General features: G+C 38.0%; 1 protein-coding gene across 1 annotated transcript in view; it reads left to right on the top strand.

Annotated features, from left to right (window-relative positions):
- Positions 1–20,427, top strand: part of CPE (carboxypeptidase E) — an 87,140-nt gene that overhangs the window by 7,926 nt on the left and 58,787 nt on the right. The gene's annotated exons all lie outside the window — the stretch shown is intronic.

A 20,427-nucleotide genomic window follows, 5' to 3' on the forward strand; every position in this document is an offset into this window, starting at 1 on the left:
TCTGGTTATGTCCTGGTCTTTGATTCTTCCCTCTGTGTGTTTGTGTGGGGAGTGAGGTAGGGGTGGTGAGACTCTGTTTCCTGGTGCAGCTGGAGGTCAAAGTTCTCTCTTTGGTGCATGCTCTGTCTGCATGATTTGTGTTTTTGTTCTGTTGTCTCTGAAAAACAACTCAGCATCTTGTTAGTGTGACATCATTTTGAGCTGGTCCTATGATAATAATACCCCTTATTTTTAAGATATTTGATTTCAAACAATGGATGATTATTTAAAAAATGGATGCAGAGCACTTATTTTTAAAATGAGACTGAATATAACCTTTACCAGGTGGCTAAAAAAATCTCTGGTTATCCTGTGGTTATGAGCGTCAAGGTAATTGGGAAAAACAACAATTATCTCATGTGTTTTCATATGCAGACAGCTACTCATATGTTCAGACTCCAAAATGATGCTGTTTGATTGGACCTACCCAATTACTCTTCCCATATAGTCTAAAGCAGTGGTCGGCAAACTCATTAGTCAACAGAGCCAAATATCAGTACAACGATTGAAATTTCTTTTGAGAGCCAAATTTTTTAAACGTAAACTTCTTCTAACGCCACTTCTTCAAAATAGACTCGCCCAGGCCGTGGTATTTTGTGGAAGAGCCACACTCAAGGGGGCCAAAGAGCCGCATGTGGCTCGCGAGCCTCAGTTTGCTGACCATGGGTCTAAAGTATTCCAAACCAGACGATCTTTCCTTACTATGCAGCTGCTATTCACTGCCATTGTGTAATTTTCCCCACAAGAAATATTTTCTTTCTAGAGCTCAATTCAACAACTTGCACAAATCATAAGCTTTGATCATGAGTTCAGGATAGCAGCACTTCAATGTAAAAGTTGTACTGTCACCTCCTGGACCAATGGCCTGAGTACCTCCCACCCCCACCCCTTTTCTAGCCAATGGGTAGTTTTTAGAACAATCTTTCTTATGACCATTAAAAATTTCTGTGTGGCAATCCAAGCTAAAATCAACTTTCCAATATGAAAAGAAAATGTAAGCTTTTGTCAATATAGCTAATACAATTTAATTTAAAGCGTATTTAATGAATATCCACTATGGATGTGCTATTTTACTTTATCTGTCAGTCACTCCTTTAGGCAGAGCCTTTGCATGTATCGAAATGTGTTACTTCATTCCTTGCCTTGGATTCACTCTTTAATGTACATTGAGCTTAACTGACACACTGCTTGCAGTCACATTTTGCAAACTAAAATGTGGTTGTTGCCCTTTTTGTGTTTTTTTTTTAATATTTTTTTTATTGAGGTATTATATGTGTACATATCTTACCATTACCCCACCCCCCACCCCACACCCATACATGCCCTCACCCCCCAGAGTTTTGCGTCCATTGTTTATGCTTATATGCATGCATACAAGTCCTTCGTTTGATTTCATAACTCCCCCACCTCTCCCTAACTTTCCCCCTGTAATTTAAAAGTCTGTTTGATGCTTTACTGTCTCTGTATCTATCTTTTTGTTCATCACTTTATAATGTTCTTTACTATCCATAAATGAGTGAGATCATGTGGTATTTTTCTTTCATTGACTGGCTTATTTCACTTAGCATAATGTTCTCCAATTCCATCCCTTTTTGTGTTTTAGGTACAGTGTTGGACAACTGATTTTAAAGTACAACAGTCCTATTGAAATAGCTTTATTTGTCTCAAGCACGGATTTTTATTTTTTTTTAAAGTTTATTGGAGGAAACAGTTCTTATTCATTGTGGGAACTCAGTAAATGTTAAGCCAAATTCCCCATATAATCAGCATCATGGGATCTAAGTTAACACACTTTTGGAAATTGTATTAGCTTTACAAAATCAAAAGGACCTTTATAGCACTCACACAATGAGAAATCCACTTGTTAAATGAATTTTCTCAAGAATCAGATTCAGCTTTTGGAATATGTTAATGCCATACAAAATACGGACAGAAAATTCTCATGTGAATATTGTATAGATGTATAGTGAATATACGCTATAGACAAATGGATTAACATACATATAGACATATAGATTTTGCCTAGGCCTTGATGATGGCAAAATAATCATGAGTAGAACAGTCATTTTAAATTATTTAAAATTTCAAATTGGTGTATTTATAGATTTCTCTCATATCTATAAAATAGCCTTCATTTCTCTTGTTTTTACTTCTATCCATAGCTTTTGTCAGGAATTGAAGAGTTTTTTTTCTTTTGTCTAAGTGGCTTGCTCTTTTTTAAAACAATATATTTTTATTGATTTCAGAGAGGAAGGGACAGGGCGAGAGAGATAGAAATGATTATGAGAGAATCATTGATCGGCTGCCTCCTGTACTGGGGATGAAGTCTGCAACCTGGACATGTGTCCTTGACTGGAATCGAACCCAGGTCTCTTCAGTCTGCAGGCTGACGCTCTATCCATTGAGCCAAACCAGCTAAGGCTAAGTGGCTTACTCTATTTAAAAAAAAATTATTTCTCAAAAAGTTTTTCTTTCTGGAAGTTTTCTTGGGTTATTGGCTTCTCTTACCATGTTCAGGTATTCTACCAGGGTTTTACGTATTTGGCCAAACTTGCCTTTATTTCCATGTAAAGATCCTAACTAAGGTATACCATCTAAGATAGGTTAGGACAGAGGTCGGCAAACTCATTAGTCAACAGAGCCAAATATCAACAGTACAACGATTGACATTTCTTTTGAGAGCCGAAAACTGCCTTCTGCGCATGGGCCACGAAGTTTCAATTGCACTGTACGTGCGCGCCCGCACGTGGTATTTTGTGGAAGAGCCACACTCAAGGGGCCAAAGAGCCGCATGTGGCTCGTGAGAACCTAACAGATTAATGTGGGCCAGCAATTTCTCCTCCTTCTCCTTCTTTGGCTTTTCTTCTCTTCTGTGGATATAAAAATAAGACAGTTATCTGAATAGCAATTGGAAGCCGTTGTCTGATACGTTTGCATCATAAACCCAAAGGATGTGATAGGTTCATTTACTCTCAACCATTTAATTCTGTAACTCTCCATCTCCTTATAAACCACCTCCAGGTTGGTCCTAAATTAACAACTTTTTCATACCTATCACAGGTGAGGAATTGGATATTATTTATCTTTATGGGGACTTAAAGATGTAGGATAAGTCTGCCCATTGTTGAAAAGAAGTGTTTAAAAGAAATATTAGGAATGTAAATTTTCTTGTTTTCTAAAATTTTTATCGCAATGATTTTAATTCTCTATAAAAGCCCTGGTCCCGGGTGCCAGAGGGAAGCCAGTGCTGGAAGCCGGGGGAAGGAAGGCCTATTCTTGCACAAATTTCGTGCATTGGGCCTCTAGTTGTTATATAAAAATACAACTGATTTCTGGATATTTAATTTTTATACTGCTACTTTACCGAATTCATTTATCAGTTCTAGTAGTTTTTTGGTGGAATCTTCAGTGTTCTCTATAAACACTATTATATAATCTGAAAATAATGATAGTTTTACTTCTTCCTTTTCAGTTTGGATGCCTTTTATTTCTTCTTCTTTTCCCATTGCTGTGGCTAGGACTTCCAGTACTATGTTGAATAAAGCAGAGTGGTGAAAGCAGACATCCCCATCTTGTTTCCGATCCTAAGTGAAGCATTTGTAGTTTTTTACTATTGAGTATGATGTTGGCTATGGGTTTGTCATATGTGGCCTTCCTTATTTTGAGGTATGTTTCCTCTATTTCCACTTTGCTGAGAGTTTATATCATAAATAGATGTTGAATTTTGTCAAATGCTTTTTCTACATCTGTTGATATGATCATGTGACTTTAATCCTTCATTTTGTTTATGTGGTATATCACATTTATTGATTTGTGGATATTGTCCCAACCTTGCATCCCTGGAATAAATCCCACCTATCCTAGTGTATAATCTTTTTAATGTATTGCTGGATCTCATTTGCTAATATTTTGTTGGCAATTTTAGCATCTATGTTCATCAGGGTTATTGGCCTATACTTTTCTTTCTTTGTAGTCCTTATTTGTCTTTCTCTTGCTGCTTTAAGATTCTCTCTTTGTCTTTAATCTTTGCCATTTTAATTATGATGTGTCTTGCTGTGGGCCTCTTTGGGTTCATATTATTTGGGACTCTCTGTGCTTCCTGGAGTTGTGTGTCTTTTTCCTTCATGAGGTTAGGGAAGTTTTCAGTCATTATTTCTTCAAACAGGTTCTCTATTCCTTGCTCTTTCTCTCTCCCCTTCCTCTCTCTAGAATCAATAAAAAAAAAAAATCCCAAAAGCCACACATCTCTTTGGATAAGGATTTTTAAAAAAGGAATTGAATATAGTAAATTTTTTAAAAATATATTTTTGTTGATTTCAGAGAGGAAGGGAGAGGGAGAGAAAGATAGAAACATCAATGATGAGAAAGAATCATTGATTGGCTCCCTCCTGCATGCCCCCTAATGGGGATTGAGCCTGTAACTCCGGCATGTGCCTTTGACTGGAATTGAACCCGGGACCCTTCCATCCACTGAGCCAAACTGGCTAGGGTTGAATATAGTAAATTTATATTTACAGTTAAATTTTTTTAAAAATATATATTTTATTGATTTTTTTACAGAGAGGAAGAGAGAGGGATAGAGAGTTAGAAACATCGCTCAGCTGCCTCTTGCACACCCCCTACTGGGGATGTGCCCGCAACCAAGGTACATGCCCTTGACCGGAATCGAACCTGGGACCCTTGAATCCACAGGCTGATGCTCTATCCACTGAGCCAAACCGGTTTCGGCTACAGTTAAAATTTTTAAAGATAATTTATTTTAGTGAGCAAATCTCCCTTAAAGGTGATTATAGAATTTGCTGGATTTCTAAATAGGTTAATATGTTTTGTAAACTGAACTTAAATGTTTATGGAAGGACTAGGATTTTGAATTTATAATTTATGATTCTAATAAATTGAATATTAATTTTTAAAAACCAAATTAATGTCCACATCTTTTCTATTTACCTAAGTCACCCTTCAAGGGGTGACTCTCAAAAAGCTTGCATTTAACATTAGTTTCAGCATATAGTGGATCAGAGCTCAGTTCTGAAAGCAGGGGTCCTGCTTCCTGTGAACAAATGTTGTTTCCAAATGCATGAGCTATAGCAGAGTTTGGAGGTGTTGAACATGTGCAAAATACCTGAGAAAAACGCCTTCCTCTATGTGTTAATGCATGGGGAGGATTCTATAGGCTTTCCTCAAATTAACTTTTTCAAATTATAACAACCTCTGGGCTGAGTGTTGCTTGGAAGAGTCACCTCAAATGCTTACCGGATCTTTGGTTTGTTCCAGTGTTCCACTGTCCAGTGTAGCATATGGGATTAATAGAGTTTCATGTTTTCATACATGTGAGTTACACACAATTTTACTGTACCTCTCAAACCCATTCAGCTCCTAATTTGCTCTCCAAAGGTCTCTGTGGACTGAGCTGGAGAAACTATATTATAAGAGTACATTAATTTTACTCATGTGTCAAAATTGGTCGGTTGTATGTGGAGGACAACTGTAAGCCTTGCACTAGCAGTAAGACCCATGAATTATGTGATAATATTTTAAATATTGTTCAGACCTCTTCTTTATTACTTCTAGACTTCTGCATATGCATTTTATAATTCATTTAGATTACTGGATAGATAAGAATTGGGGGCACCCAATACTGTCTAAATAAGCATTTTCCCTTCTCTTTTGACTCCATTTCAATTAGTACAAGCTATATCTTAAAAAATAACATGTAACTCTCAGGGACACCAAGTATTTTTCCTAAATAGTTTTAAAACTCTTATTATTTTCGCTGTTGTTATTTTAATATTGAAGCTGAACTGTTGGTTCTTGTAATTCTACGAGCTGTATGTACAGGGAGAGGGAATGAATGAGAGTGTGTTTCTTAAATTAATGTACATATGGGTGAGACTGGCCGGTATTTCCTCCACATTTCATAGAATAAAGGTCATGTGTTCATTGACTCTGTAAAGACAGTTGCATAAGCAAGCATATATATCTGCCAACATTGCCAAGAGACCAAGAGGCCCTCATTTGTAGACCATACCACATTTTCCATGATGTTCTCAGTTTTCAGACCAGGGTAATAAGCACACTCTATAATAAAAAAGGCCCCACTAACAACTTGCGAGTATAAATCTCTCTAATTGAACAAATTTCTAAGAAGTCTATAGACATTTGGAAATCAAATTCTGAGTAGTAGAGAGCAGTAAATGAAGTATATCTTCCATTACTATATATATTGTTATATTTATAGCTAATATCCTATATAATAAAAGCCTAATATGCAAATCAACCGAACAGCAGAACGACCAGTCACTATGACTTGCACTGACCACCAGGGGGCAGATGTTCAATGCAGGAGCTGCCCCCAGCCCCCAAACCCCAGGTAAGCCAAGGTGGGTGCCAGCTGGAGCCCCGCGATCGCCCCACCAGTCGCCCCACAGATCAGCCCCAATCGCTGGCCAGGCCTAGGGACCCTACCCGTGCATGAATTTTGTGCATCGGGCCTCTAGTACTTATTTAAAATACTAACCAGTTGCCTGCTTTATGTGTGACATTCTGCAAATTGAAGAGATACTTATAAAAAAAGAGCAGCAAACAACAGTATTTTACCAAGTACTTAATATGAAGGTATTGAGTCAAATTCTACAGGGAGTTGAGAGAGAGACCATCAGGGGAGGCCTTTCAGAAGGAGGGGGGATTGGAGCAGGACTTCAAGGATGAATCACATCTGAAAGTAGAAGAGAGAACTTCATTCTATGCCATAGAATATCATTCACGCTTCGTGTCCTTTTCTTCACTATCCCCAAAAGTGATGACATATAAATATTCAGTAAGTGTTGTGAGATAATTATATTACATTCACTTGTGAAATTTCTACCTTGTTGGAGAGAGTGTAATTTTTAGAGTGTTATCGTTTGGGGTAGATTTCCCTCATCATCAGGAGGATAAAACTATTAGGGATGGAGATTATGCTCACATTCTCCTTATATGTAAATGAAACATAGAATATAACATGATTACAGTATTGGTCAAATAATTATAAATATAATTATATTAAGCATGTAATATAATATGGCTATATTATATAGCATATAATTCTAATTATATTAAGGATATAATACGTATTATATTTCAATAAGCTGCAATTGATTACCAATACTTTCCTCCTCTCCCAGGTATATTTTTGAATACTCTCTAGTAAGTCATGGAGTAAAAAAAAGAGTTAAATAGTTTTGATTTTACTAGGCCAATCTCCCAGAGTTAAATATAGCTCCATCAGTGGTCTGTTTTGACGATCATATCAAAAACTACATTTAACAATGCAATAACAACACAAAAGATATGTAGTTTGAGTTACTGAAGAATTGCCTTTCTCCTGGTGTTGGCAGCCATTCCAGAACATTCCTCCAGCTGCATCTGCCTAACACTTGATCATGTACTGTCAGATGCTTTCGGGAGAGGAATTCACTATGCAGAAATATTTAGTATTTAACTAATTTTTCCAATTATAGGTTTTTGATTAGGGGAAATTTATTTTGAATTACTCCTAATGTTAAACACAATCTTCATTAGTGTTGTATAGACTTGTGAAACATTAGAATTATAGATTTTTCTTTCCTCGCTGGAAGAAGCACTCATTTAAAAATGAGTTGATTAGCTCTAGCTGGTTTGGCTCAGTGGATAGAGCGTCAGGCCCCACCATTTGATTCCGGTCAAGGGCACATGCCTGGGTTGTGGGCTTGATTCCCCAGGAGGGGGCGTGCAGGAGGCAGCCAAGCGATGGTTCTCTTTCATCATTGATGTTTCTCTCTCTCTCTCTCTCTCCCTTCCTCTCTGAACTCAATAAACATATATTTAAAAAAATGAGTTTATTAAATTGAGCTTCAGAGAGAGATTAAACACCCTGTCCAAGGTTGTGTAACGTAGGAGGTCCAATTCCTGATATACAGTTAGGTGTTCTTTTTAAAACGATTCTTATAGCAATGTATACCGATGGGGGAATAAATATAACTATTTCTTATGTGGCCCTTGACGGTCATGAACTATTTACATGGACTGAGTCTGTGAGGGAGTCACAGGAATGAAATTTATCAGTCTGTTTCTAATTCCTTAGAGCTGAGTCTCCACACCATAAGTTATAAATGGACATGGGTGTGCCGGAGGTGGATGGACAGGGCCTGGGGTGGCGACAGAGTGTTGGGTGGCAAAAAAATCAGGAAAGGATGGAAATAAATTACTTTAGCATACTCTAAGTATGTACAGGAAATATTATTTTTCTTGGCAGTAGAACCCACTCTCTAGAAAGAAACAAGCTTTTGTTGGAAGACTGCTCTGATGAAGTCTTTTGAGGCCTGGGCTGAGTAAAAAGGAGGAACATTTTCAGAGGCTGTGTGGAGAGTCAGAAGCGAGAAAGACTTAATGGCTGGTGGCATAACAGAAACTTTGGGGATAAGAGAAGTGTCGGATGGGGAGGATGGGGACGGCAGCTGGATTGTTGTGGATCGTTGTGGATCGTTGTGGAGTAGGTTACTTTGGAAGTGGGATGAAGTACTTAATTTTGTTTCAAGATAAGCACTGGTGCCCTGGCCGATGTGGCTCACTGGTTGAGCATTGGCCTATGAACCAGGAGGTCGAGGTTCCAATTCCCAGTCCAGGCACATGCCTGGGTTGTGGGCTCAATCCCCAGTGGGGGGCATGCAAGAGGCAGCCCATCAATGATTCTCTCTCATCATTGATGTTTCTATCTCTCCATCTCCCTTCCTCTCTGAAATAAATAAATAAAAAATATATATATATATTTTTAAAAAGGTAAGCACTGGCAAAGAGAGAAATTGTCCAAGGAAGTACAGTTGCACGTAAGTGGCAATACAATTAGGAGAACTTGTTAACAAAGATCAGCTGTGCACTATACTGCAGTGCTTCCTAGAATACATGAAGGCGATGTTTTGGGAATGTGAGCCAGACATCTCCCACCCCACTGACCATTTACAGTCAGGTCTAAGATCCCAGAGCACTTGGCATCTTGCTCCCCAGCATATGTTGTCAGTTTGAATCAAATAAACTCATGAAAAACCAGCCTTAGGTCCCTGAGCTGTGTTTTCTGAATTCAAACCCTGGTCCCAGGAGAACATGAACACTGGGAGAGGGCTTTGGAGGCTGTTGTGGTTTGCGAGGCTGGCTCAAGGGCTGTGTGAACCATGCAGGATGAATCATGTGTTGTTGGAGGTTAGGGGTGCAGAATATAAATAACTGAAACTGGGTAAGGTTTCCTTTTAAAAAAACAGTCCTTGTGTTGACTTTTTCATGTGTCTACATTAAATTTTAATGTGAAAAAAATTATTTGTGCTAAAGAGGGTTACATATTTGTTGAGAATGTTTCTAAACCAACAATCAGCACATAGTTTTTTAAAAGAACTTTATCTCCATATTTGTGAATGTTTTACAAAACACCTTATTGTGGTATTCTATTATATTGCATATCTAATAATATATAAAAAAGATTAACTAGCTATAGAAACTATACATAAAAAAGATTAACTATGGATAGGAACTACACCTGGAATAAAGCACCTTCTTAAATTATTAATACATAAAATACTGGTATGCATTATTATAAGAATTTCTATGAAATATATGTGGTCATTTTTTTTTTCCCATTTGAAAAACTCTACCAAGTATTAAGATGTCTGTTGGTAATTTTTAGTCAGGATATTGGTAAGCCAAAAAAAAAAAAAGCTAAAATCTTCAGGCTGATGTGAGAGGGTGTGTTCTCATGAGCAGGAAACAGTGGGAGCTGCTGCCATGTTCTTAGACATCCTCTCTCCTTGCTAATCATACAATGAAAACACTTGAGATAATTTTACAGTTAATTCAGGGTAAAGTAACTTTCCTTTGATTATCATGTTATTTCAGGTGAAAGTACTTGGTCTGAATTGTTCAGATAATTGCTCCAATTCTCCGTTTGATTTATGCATAGTCATAACCTGTGGGTGTTAATGAGGGTGGGAGTCCAGAGCCCAATCATGGGCGAAATCAGGAAGAAGGGGGCGGGGGAGAGCTCTAAGTGTGCCAGGGGTCAGTGAATAATACTGGTATTGATTTGATTGGGTAGTTTTATTAGCGGCCATTTCTTTGCCAGACTAATAAAAAGTGACTTATTAGGGTTGTTTTCCAAGTTTTCTTATTTGGATTAGAATAAAAGGAAAGAGTGTGGGCCAAGTTTCATTTCATCTTGTTTCTTGCATTCTGTTAAGTTATATACTCAGCTTAGAAGCGACATAGACAGCTCAGGATAAAACTTGAAGTCATAAATGTTGCATAGTCTATGTACTTCAAAGATAGGACGTGTTACTTCACATGTAGAAAATAGAACAAGACTCTTGGGAAATGTTTTTTAAAGTAAACAGTAAGAATTTTTGAAGCCATTCTTTGTCATTATATTTGGGATCATTAGCCTATAAAGGCATGAACATGCACATATATACTCACTTTAAATGGAGCATGTGTATCTTGGAAATCAAGAAAGTTAGAAACTGAGTATACATAAGTATTTTTAAATGGAAGGGCAAATAGCTTTTCATAGGTAGACCTGTTTTGAGGCGAGTGAAAAGATCTCGGCTACTTTAGCGAAAGTATCTGATCATCATACCTTGGAGGACACTGGAGTTTGAAGATGTGTGGCTCATTTCACTTGAAAATCCAATAATTTTTTCTGAAGTAGGTGTTGCTATGGTGACAGAATGCTTAGCAACTGGAGACTAATTTCATTGGTTGAGAGTCTGCAGACTGGCTTGTTGAGTAGCATTAATATGTTGCTTCTGCTCTTTTTTATTGAGGAGACCATCTGGCATTAGCCATATTTAAAGGTACAGTTCTGTTCCAGAAAAAATACCTGGTGACATACACTGAGGTATTAATAATAAGTTTTGCAGGCGTCAGTTATTTTAACTAATCAGTGACTAAGAGGTTCCATTTCAGATCACTGCCTAGTATAGCCAATTAATTCATAATTCTAGGCTTTGACACTAGGAATTAAAGGGTTGTACTTTTGAGCTTGCTTATGTTATACAAATTTAATATCCTAGATAGACACCTTTATGTGAGCATGCTAATTTGATGTGCCTAAAAATAAACCCTCCTGATAAACTGTTCTCCCACATTATCATGTCCATAAACCATATAGAGATGTATTTTTAAAATAATGATTACTGAGGGTGTTTCCTATATTGGAATATAAATAGTTGCCATTTTTTTCTTTTCACATGTGAGAATGATAAATATCCTGTATTTTCAGGTAAAAAATAAAAAGATGTCATCCTAGCTGGTTTGGCTCAGTGGATAGAGCGTTGGCCTGCGGACTGAAGGGTCCCCGGTTTGATTCTAATAAAGGGCACATGCTGGGGTTGTGGGCTTGAGGAGGCAGCCGATCAATGATTTTCTCTCATCATTGATGTTTCTATCTCTTTCTCTCCATTCCTCTCTGAAATCAAGAAAAAATATATTTTTTAAAAAGTGAAAAGATACCAATTGCATCTATTATGCAAATGATAACTATCCAAAGTAATAAATATCTGCTGTGTAACTATTAAGAGACATACCCTATTTTGAAGGAGCTTTCAATATAGTAGGGAGGGATAAGATGCATGTATATGATAATGGAGACAGAATATGGCAAGTAATTTAAGGGAAATGCAAAGTGAAGTTTGAGATTAAAGAATGGAAGAGGAGCCATTAATATGATACGAAGAGGTCCCTGTGGAAGAAGTGGTGCCTGATTGGCCTGAATCTTAGACAGTGTGGATGAAGAGAGGATTTTAGATGAAGCAGTAGCATTCATTAAAGTTATAATACCAACCATAATGCATTCCCAGTGAGTATGGCAGAATTTGAAAAATTGATGGGATATTTTTCTCTAACAAAGTGTATTTCCTTTTGGTGCTTTATCTGAATTTACTCCTTACCCACTATCTATATCTATATTGCAAACACTTTCAGGTTTGGTTCCCAGTGGTTGTGTCTACTTTTCTCATTCCATTCAGTTCATTTGGTTCAATTAAGTATCAGTATGGAGGGCAGACTATTTTCAGAGAGTTGACTAGACCAGGGGTTGAAGATACAACATATAAAGATGGTAGTATTTATTGAGAACTTACTATATATCAGGCTTTGTTTAATAATCTCTCCATTTCATAGATGAGGAGAGGCAACTCAGAAATGTCAGATGACTTGCTGAAAGTTATCAGGAGTACAGCAGGAATTAAAAAACCTTAGCCAAAACCCGTACTGCTCAAATATATCAGAGGTTCTCAAACTTGAGCCTGCATCAGAATCCACCCGGAGGACTTACTGAAACATGAAGTTGCTGGGCCCACCCACAGAGTTTCCGATTTAACAGCTCTAATGTGGGGCCGGAAAATTTGTGTTTCTAACACGCTTCCAGGGACATTGATGCTGCTGGTCCAGGGACTACACTTTGAGAGCCTTTGTAACAAGCTGTGATGCTTCCCCTGTGTGTGGCTCCTGAAACGCAGAAAGCTTTCAGATGAGGTGGAAGGAGACACAAGAGAAAATAATGTACAGTCAGTAATAATTGCAGAGGGCTGCGAGTGCATGGAGGAGAAAACATTACTTCTGATTAGAGGGTTGGAAAAGGTTTCTGGAGGAGACATGGGGATAGATTTGTTTATGGATGATCTCGAGTCTTTACCTTCAATTGGTGAAATCACAAAGCAGCAACTTCCCTTCTTATATTTATTTTGTCACAAATACGCCTAGAGCAGCTAAGCTCCTGAGCGCTTGAGCAAGCTCATTGTGGAAAGGTTGGTGGTTCTGAAGTGGTTAATGTGAGAAGTGCAGAGAGAGCTGCCAGCCTATGAAACTGAATACAAGAAAGTAATGTGAGTGAGGATGGTTAGACTCTTCTAAGCACTCTTCTAGCCACGGTCAGTTTCAGGGAATTGACCCCATTTGTATGAGATACTATAAGTAAATGGTGGACTTAATTTGGTGATTATTTTTGGCTCTGAGTTTTTCTTTTCTTTTCTTTTAAAAAAAATATATCTTATTGATTTTTTACAGAGAGGAAGGGAGGGGGATAGTCAGAAACATCGATGAGAGAGAAACATTGATCAGCTGCCTCCTGCACACCCCCCACTGGGGATGTGCCTGCAACCAAGGTACATGCCCTTGACACGAATCGAACCTGGGACCTTTCAGTCCGCAGGCCGACGCTCTATCCACTGAGCCAAACCAGTTTCGGCAGGCTCGGAGTTTTTCAATGTACACATGATAACTTGATAAGGAAAATATTGACAATGGCAATATATCACTGCTTTTCTAAGAGGCTGTGGAATCCTGCAGTGCATGTGGATGGGCCAGTCTTTGTTGAATTGTTTTATACTATAGTTTATTTTGACTTTATGCTCATCCAGTAACCTTCATATTACTGAGTTCTGTAAAATTTCATTGCAGACTCAGTATTAATGGGATATATATACTCTCAGGATTGTCTCCCAGTTGCCCCTCTTTCTGAAGTACTTTTGTCTGTCAACCATCAAAGGCTTTCTAATGAATTAATTTTACAAATCAGTGATTTGAATGGACCAATCTTGAACTGTATGAACAATTCACTCAGAAGAATAACTTCAGTTTATAAAGGACCAAAAAATAATAATCATTGAGACCCAGAGCTATGAACTGATCTCTTTCTAATGCAGCCTGATTATTAATGGTCCTATTCACAGCTGTGCCCAAAGTAGAAATCACACCATGCTGGGTGAGTAAACGAAAGAGACCAGTAACTCTCTCAGGTGCCAAAGACCCAGCTATTAATGGAGATTTATTTTTATTACACATTTGGAATGTTGTCATCCCAGAGGTGCTGAAATAGAATCTCAGTTATACTTAATTTAGGAGACAGAGGTTTTATAAGTTTGCAGCAATTAAAAAAATGGAAACAAAAGATAAAGGAGAGGGGACTGTATTTGTCTTTGCATTTGTTCCTTTCCCAAAATGGAAAGTAGAATAATTTATTAGAAGATATTTTAAAGTCCTAGCTGAGAACCTAGATTAGTTTGGAGAATGGGAAAATCTTGCTCCAAATTAATTTTCTTTTCTTTTATGGTGCCACTATGCCTTTTGTGTGTGCATGTGCACACACTGTGTGTGTGTTGGGGTCCCCTTTCTGTGGAATATTTCCCCCTTTTTCCTCCTCTGTGGAAAGAAAGTATTAAAACAAAAAGGCATTATTGAAAAAAGAGTTTGTCTTAGTAGCATAAAAGAGGTGCTATGAGTACTTGCTTATTTTTAAAAAAGTGGTCATTTTTTGGTCAACTTTTCCCCTTCATTCTTCTTCTCCCCCTCTTTTCCCTCCTTCCCCTCTTCCCTGCTTTTACCTCATTTCCACTTTCTCCCTTTTCATCTTCCCTTGATCCCTTGTTTTACTTAGTTTATCTCGTTCTGTGGTGCTCACAGTCAACCATCTGGTAGAGTACACTTGACATTCTACACAGTTGGTAAATCAGTGCCATATAGATTGCCCAATCATTGGCCAAGAATAGCATTGACCAATGAACATATCACCCCCTCCTTATTCTTCATTGAACCAAGATGAAAGCCAGCTTTCTTCTCTCTCTTTTTTTTTTTTTTTTTTTGGGGGGGGGGGGGGGAAGGAGGGGTATGGCCACTTGAATTCTAATTCTTTAGAATATGCAATGCAAACCTCCAGAGAGTATGCAGTGCTTTTCTCGTTGAATATGTAGATACCTGTAAGGGCCTAGGCTACATGGCAAACACATTTTGTTCATTTGATCAAATGGTTAATGCAATACTTGTATTCGGAGTGAAGAGAGTGCTCTGTTTACAGTATATGTTAAATCGTTTAGTGGATTCTGGTTCTGCTGGATGAAACACTACACCTGTTGCCGATGACTCGAAGTGAAAACCTTCTTTGCCAGGAGTGGGTATAAGAGCAGTGGTGAGGAAGAGTGTGGGCCTGGGTGCCTTTACATTCCTTCATGAGAATAAAACTATCTTTTTATGAAAGCACTTTCTGTCCACAAGGGAATAAATTTTTTTTTTTGAATCACTCATAACTTTTGGTACCACTGGCTGAGCTAATATGTTTTTGAATCTATACCTAAGGGACAACTTTTCCAGTGGAACAGCATCTGTCTACATGTGGAACAGGTTGAGGAGATTTTAGAGGGCATTCGGGCCCCAGCCAGTCTGAAAGCTAGGCTTTACAAATGCATTCAGCAGCAGAGGTTTTGTGTGAAAGGGTGAAGCACATTATAGAAAAGTTAAGGAAGAAACAGAAGAATGTCAACTTACTTTCATGTTTTAAAAAAACCACCACCAACAAAAAACAGATGTGTGGTTAACATAGGGACTGTGCATTTTAAAAGCATTTGTTTGGTGGTGAGGGAAATTTTAGACATTAAATACATTTTGTAATTATAGTGACACCTTGCAATTACATAATCCTTGTCCCCAAACTTCTCAGCATGTTCTCTATCTTTTTAAAATTTGAGATATAATAGACATAATAACATTCTATAAGTTTAAGGGTTACAATGGGCTGGTTTGACAGATTTATCTATAGCAATAGGATTACCACCCTAGGTTTAGCTAGCACCTCTGTCATGTCATATAATTGTCATTTCTTTTTTGTGGTGAAAACATTTAAGATCTAGTCTCCTCACAACTTAGACGTTTATAGTCCAACTAGTAGCCCGTTTGCACGAAGATTCGTGCAATAGACCTTCATTCACCTGGCTGCCTGCACCAGTTTTCTGCCGGCACCGGGGACCCAGGCCTTGGCTGTGGCCACTGCCTTCTGCCTTCTTTCAGGGTCGGGGCTTGGCCCCGGGCAGTGGCCTTGGGCTCAGCCGCACCCAACATCCCTGCTAAGGATCGCAGGAGCCGACCCGAAGTGGTTTCCTGTGATCCGTGCAGGCTCCCCGCTGGTGCCCAAGGCCGGGAAAGCCTCAGGCGGCTTTCCCGGCCTTGGGCTCCGCCACACCCCAACGTCCCTGCAACGGTTTCCTGGTGGGCTTGGTTGGTGGGCGTGGCTTGGGCATAGCGAAGGTGCGGTCAATTTGCATATTTGTCTATTATAAGGTAAGATATTGTTGACTATAATCACTGCTGTGGAGACTTCTTGCCTGTCTCTGCATCTTTATCGTATCACTTGCGACTCCCTTCTCCCCGCTCTGAGCTATTGTCCTGCTGAACTTGGGCCATGTAGCAAGACATTCTCTCTCTTGCCTTGTTTTCATGTTACAGATGCTGTTTCCTCTGCCTCAAACATCTCTCTTTCCCCCACGTCCTCATTTCCTCTCTTACTTTGTCTTTTCAAAGTGGCTAAATCCTATTTCTTACTCTTCATCTAGAGACGACCTCTCCACAACGTAATTGCACGTTCACTACTTCCTTCACTGGACTGGAAACCCCATGACGCTGTGGTCAAAGAGGGTTTGGAGGGATAAGGGGGTCACAGTTCTCTCCAGCACCAGCATGGCATTACAGAATCGGTCACACGAATACATTTAATCAATTAACAGACATCTTTTGAACCCCTGCTTCGGCTAGATGCTGGGCAGAAGCGTAATATAATGGAGGGTTTGAGTATAATCCAATAGCTCATAATTGATTTCGAGCGTCATCACTTACTACTTTTGAAACTTTAAGCCCGTTACTTAACCTTTCTGACCTTGTTTCCTCAAATAAAAAGTGGGGATCACTGCAATGGCTTGGAGCTTTTGTGTGGGCAACTGACTTATAAAGAGATGATTATGGCACATGCTGTGTTATGGTACAGGCACTACCAGAGGAGGGCAACCAGCCCTGCCCTGGGGATCAGGGAAGAGGCCATCCAAGCCTTTTCTTCTTCCTCAGAGCTTCTGGTATAGACGTGCCTAGAGATGCCTGGAAATTGGCCAGCAGTTCATCTTTCTGAAGAGTATAGTCCAAGATTTTTCTGAGCATGACGATAAAGCAAGTGATCTTCCGTTCATCAATATTTATGATTCTATTCTAAGTTAAATTATTAATAGCATCCAGAGAAATGTTCCATTTTTAATATGGACAAGAATGTTCACATTTTGTTTCTTAAGGATGTTTGTTTATAGCATACTGGGAAATATGTCTTAGTTTTGTTATTTTATCAAAAGATTTATATATATATTTCAATATAATAGCAAAATATAATCCATGAAGGCTTTAGAATTTTTGAAGCTATGTCATCAACATTTTAAGCTTCTACTGTCTCATTAGTTTTCCTAAAATAACTTGAGGGATGACTATTTTAAGAGAGCCTCTTCATCTATTAAATCGATCAGATGGATGTTTCTTGAAAATAGTTCTGTGTCTTTAGATACAATGTAGTTTATTCTAAAGAAAGTTTTTTTAATAACAAATAAAAACAAAGCTATGAATTTTAGGAATCCTATAATGAATAGGATAACCTGCTTTAAAAAAAGTTGAATTTAAATGATTTGAGTGTATTTGTACACAACTTAAAGCCAGATGTTTTTTATTTGAAAACCAATTTTTTTATGTTTCTAAAAATAATTTTTATGTAAGGAAATTAAAAACGGTGATGCAATCAGGAAGTTATGAACGTTTTCTTGCATAAATTGTGTGTGTGTAACAGCCTGAAGAGTATTTCCTTGTAGGCTACCTGGCTCCATCATTATGGTAGTTTGATAAAATCAACTAGTGTATGCAATTTGTCCAAATAAATATTGAACAAGAATAACTTAGATGATGTGTATATATGAAGTGAAGTAATTCATAAGATGCATCTAGAAATAAAAAATGAGCTTAAAAATGACTGCAGGGAAGCTGGTTATTTGCTTATGGTAATATTTGCATTTTGAAGTGAACTACAGTGACTGCAAAGTGCCAGATTGGGAGAGCAGGAAGCCATTAAAAAATAATTAAAACTAGAAAATAAGTTTTATAATCAATTATCTCATGATTATAAAGAACAAGGCTTTATAGTTGGCAAGTGGCTGTGTCTGAACCCAGATTCTTAAGTCCAAATCCAGGATGATCTCATTACAGCGCACACTCTTCCAACAGGGCTCTCTTCAATTTAAAATATCTCATTATTATAAATTAATTCCAACCGAATATGTTTAAATGAGACAGCAGTCTAGAATCTTTATTGCATTCTTAACCTTGCTGCTCACAAATCACATACAAGCACTATTAGTGAAAATGTTAATAGTGCCAAACCTCAAACCATCTCTGGATCACTGACCTTCAGGTTGGTGGAATAACCTTTGCAAGAAGGTTTTCACAGGTTTCCATGGAAGTGAGCTAATCTTCTTCTCCCAATATGAGGGCAGTGCGGGTGTTTCTTCCTGACACTTTGTAGGATCCATTTTTCTCTAAGGAACTTTTGTGTAAGAACTGACTTGAATTATCTTTCAAAGCTACTGCTACCTGGAGGGTAATTTTAATAAATTCTTTTATCATTTGGATTAAACACAGCAAAATGAAAGCAGCATTCTTCAGGGCCACTGTCACCATAACATTTAATACCTTCTTAGTATTATTTTCCCTTATAGTATGTTTTGGGACAATTAACAGTGACTAATACTTAAATTTACACCATGAGTCTAAGCTTATTGGTGAACGTTTATATTCCATCTCTCTCTCTTGTTCCCTATCATCACCTAATTATTTCATAACTTGAAAGTGTGTAATTTCAATTATGTAGAAATGCTTAGATCAAAATTAATACAAATACATTCAGAGAGTGTGACATACTATCTGCTTTGTAAGTAATATTGGAGAACTGAACCAAGCATCTTTATGCTGTTAAATACAGTCCTCAAAGGAGACAGAGCTTTTTGGTTGGTTGTTTAGTTTAGTTTTGTTTTGTTTAGGATCTAGACCCACCCGAAGTAAAGACTAAATGTAAACTAGAGAATTTGAACTTGGCTTTGGGTCTCTAGTTCTGGGCAAGGCATTAATGTTTTCTTTGAAACTTAGGTGCTGGCCTAGGTGAGAGATGTTCCCATCTGTACTACCTCAGCTCAGCCACCATCCGCACTCCTGTGCCAGCTCACCCATTACTTTAAATGAGAGCAAATCAGTGCCTTGAAGTAAGGAAGATGTAAGGAACTCGCTGGGCTCCTTAATAAAACTAAGCCCTGTCTTCCACCCTTGGTGATGGAGGGAGTAGGTGCATGGGGAGGTGTGGTGTTAACGGTATGGAAATTGGGAAACTGTCCAATTCTGTTTAATTTGGACTTTTTTTTTTTAAAGAGTCGATTTCCCTAAAAGTTAAATGTAGCCAAATAAAAATATTTGGACTAAGTTAAATGTGATTTCCTTGATATTATTGGGTGACATTTGATTTAAAGAGAGGTAGTCATTACTGAGCAATCTCCATGAGCCAGGCCTTCATATGGATTATCTCCTTTAATGCAACAATTTAATAAAGTAGGAATTGTATTTCCATTTTACCAACAAGCAAACAAACTCAAGGGATTAATTAACTTTAGAGTTGCAAAATTGACAGCAGAGCTGGTAGCTATTCATTCATTCATAAACAAATATTTATTGGCAGTAAGTGTTTTTCATAATTGGTTTTATGTTTTTTGATGGTAACAATTGTATTTCACTTAGAGCCATGATTTTATTTATTTTATGTTTAAAAGTAGTTTGCCCTAGCTGGTTTGGCTCAGTGGACAGAGTGTTGGCCTGCAGACTGAAGGGTCCCAGGTTCGATTCCGGTCAAGGCCACGAGCTTGGGTTGCAGGCTCAACCCCCAGTAGGGGGCAGGCAGGAGGCAGCTGATCAATGATTCCCTCTCATCATTGATATTTCTATTTCTCTTTCCCTCTCCCTTCCTCTCTGAAATCAATAAAAATATATCTAAAAATACAAAATTTAAAAAATTTCAATTACAGTTTACATTCAGTATTATTTTGTATTGGTTTCAGGTGTACAGAATAGTAGTTAGACCATCATATCCTTCACGAAGTGTTCTCCTTGATATTCCCAGTACCCATCTGGCACCATACATAGTTATTGCAATATTACTGACTGCACTTCCTATGCTGTACTTTAGAGCCATGATTTTAATACAAAGAAAGCTATGTAGAAAAGAGCACTAAATTAGGTAGATCACAAGAGTGCACCATTTTACTCATTCAAAGTGTCTGGGTCCTTTCATCATAACTTGAATACTTATTTGTCTTTTTGTTTAAAACCATTGAATCCCCAACCCCTGGAACAGTGCCTGGAGCACCGTGGGCATTTAGTAAATAATTTATAGTGGATGAGAGAAATTAGAACCATAAGTCGTTGTCTCTTCTGTATTCACAAAGTCTGACTTTTTTTCCTTGGTTTTGCATAAGGGACATTTTATGGAGTGGAAATTAT

Source organism: Eptesicus fuscus, chromosome 6, assembly GCF_027574615.1.
Source record: "Eptesicus fuscus isolate TK198812 chromosome 6, DD_ASM_mEF_20220401, whole genome shotgun sequence".
NCBI classification, from domain to species: Eukaryota; Metazoa; Chordata; class Mammalia; order Chiroptera; family Vespertilionidae; genus Eptesicus; species Eptesicus fuscus.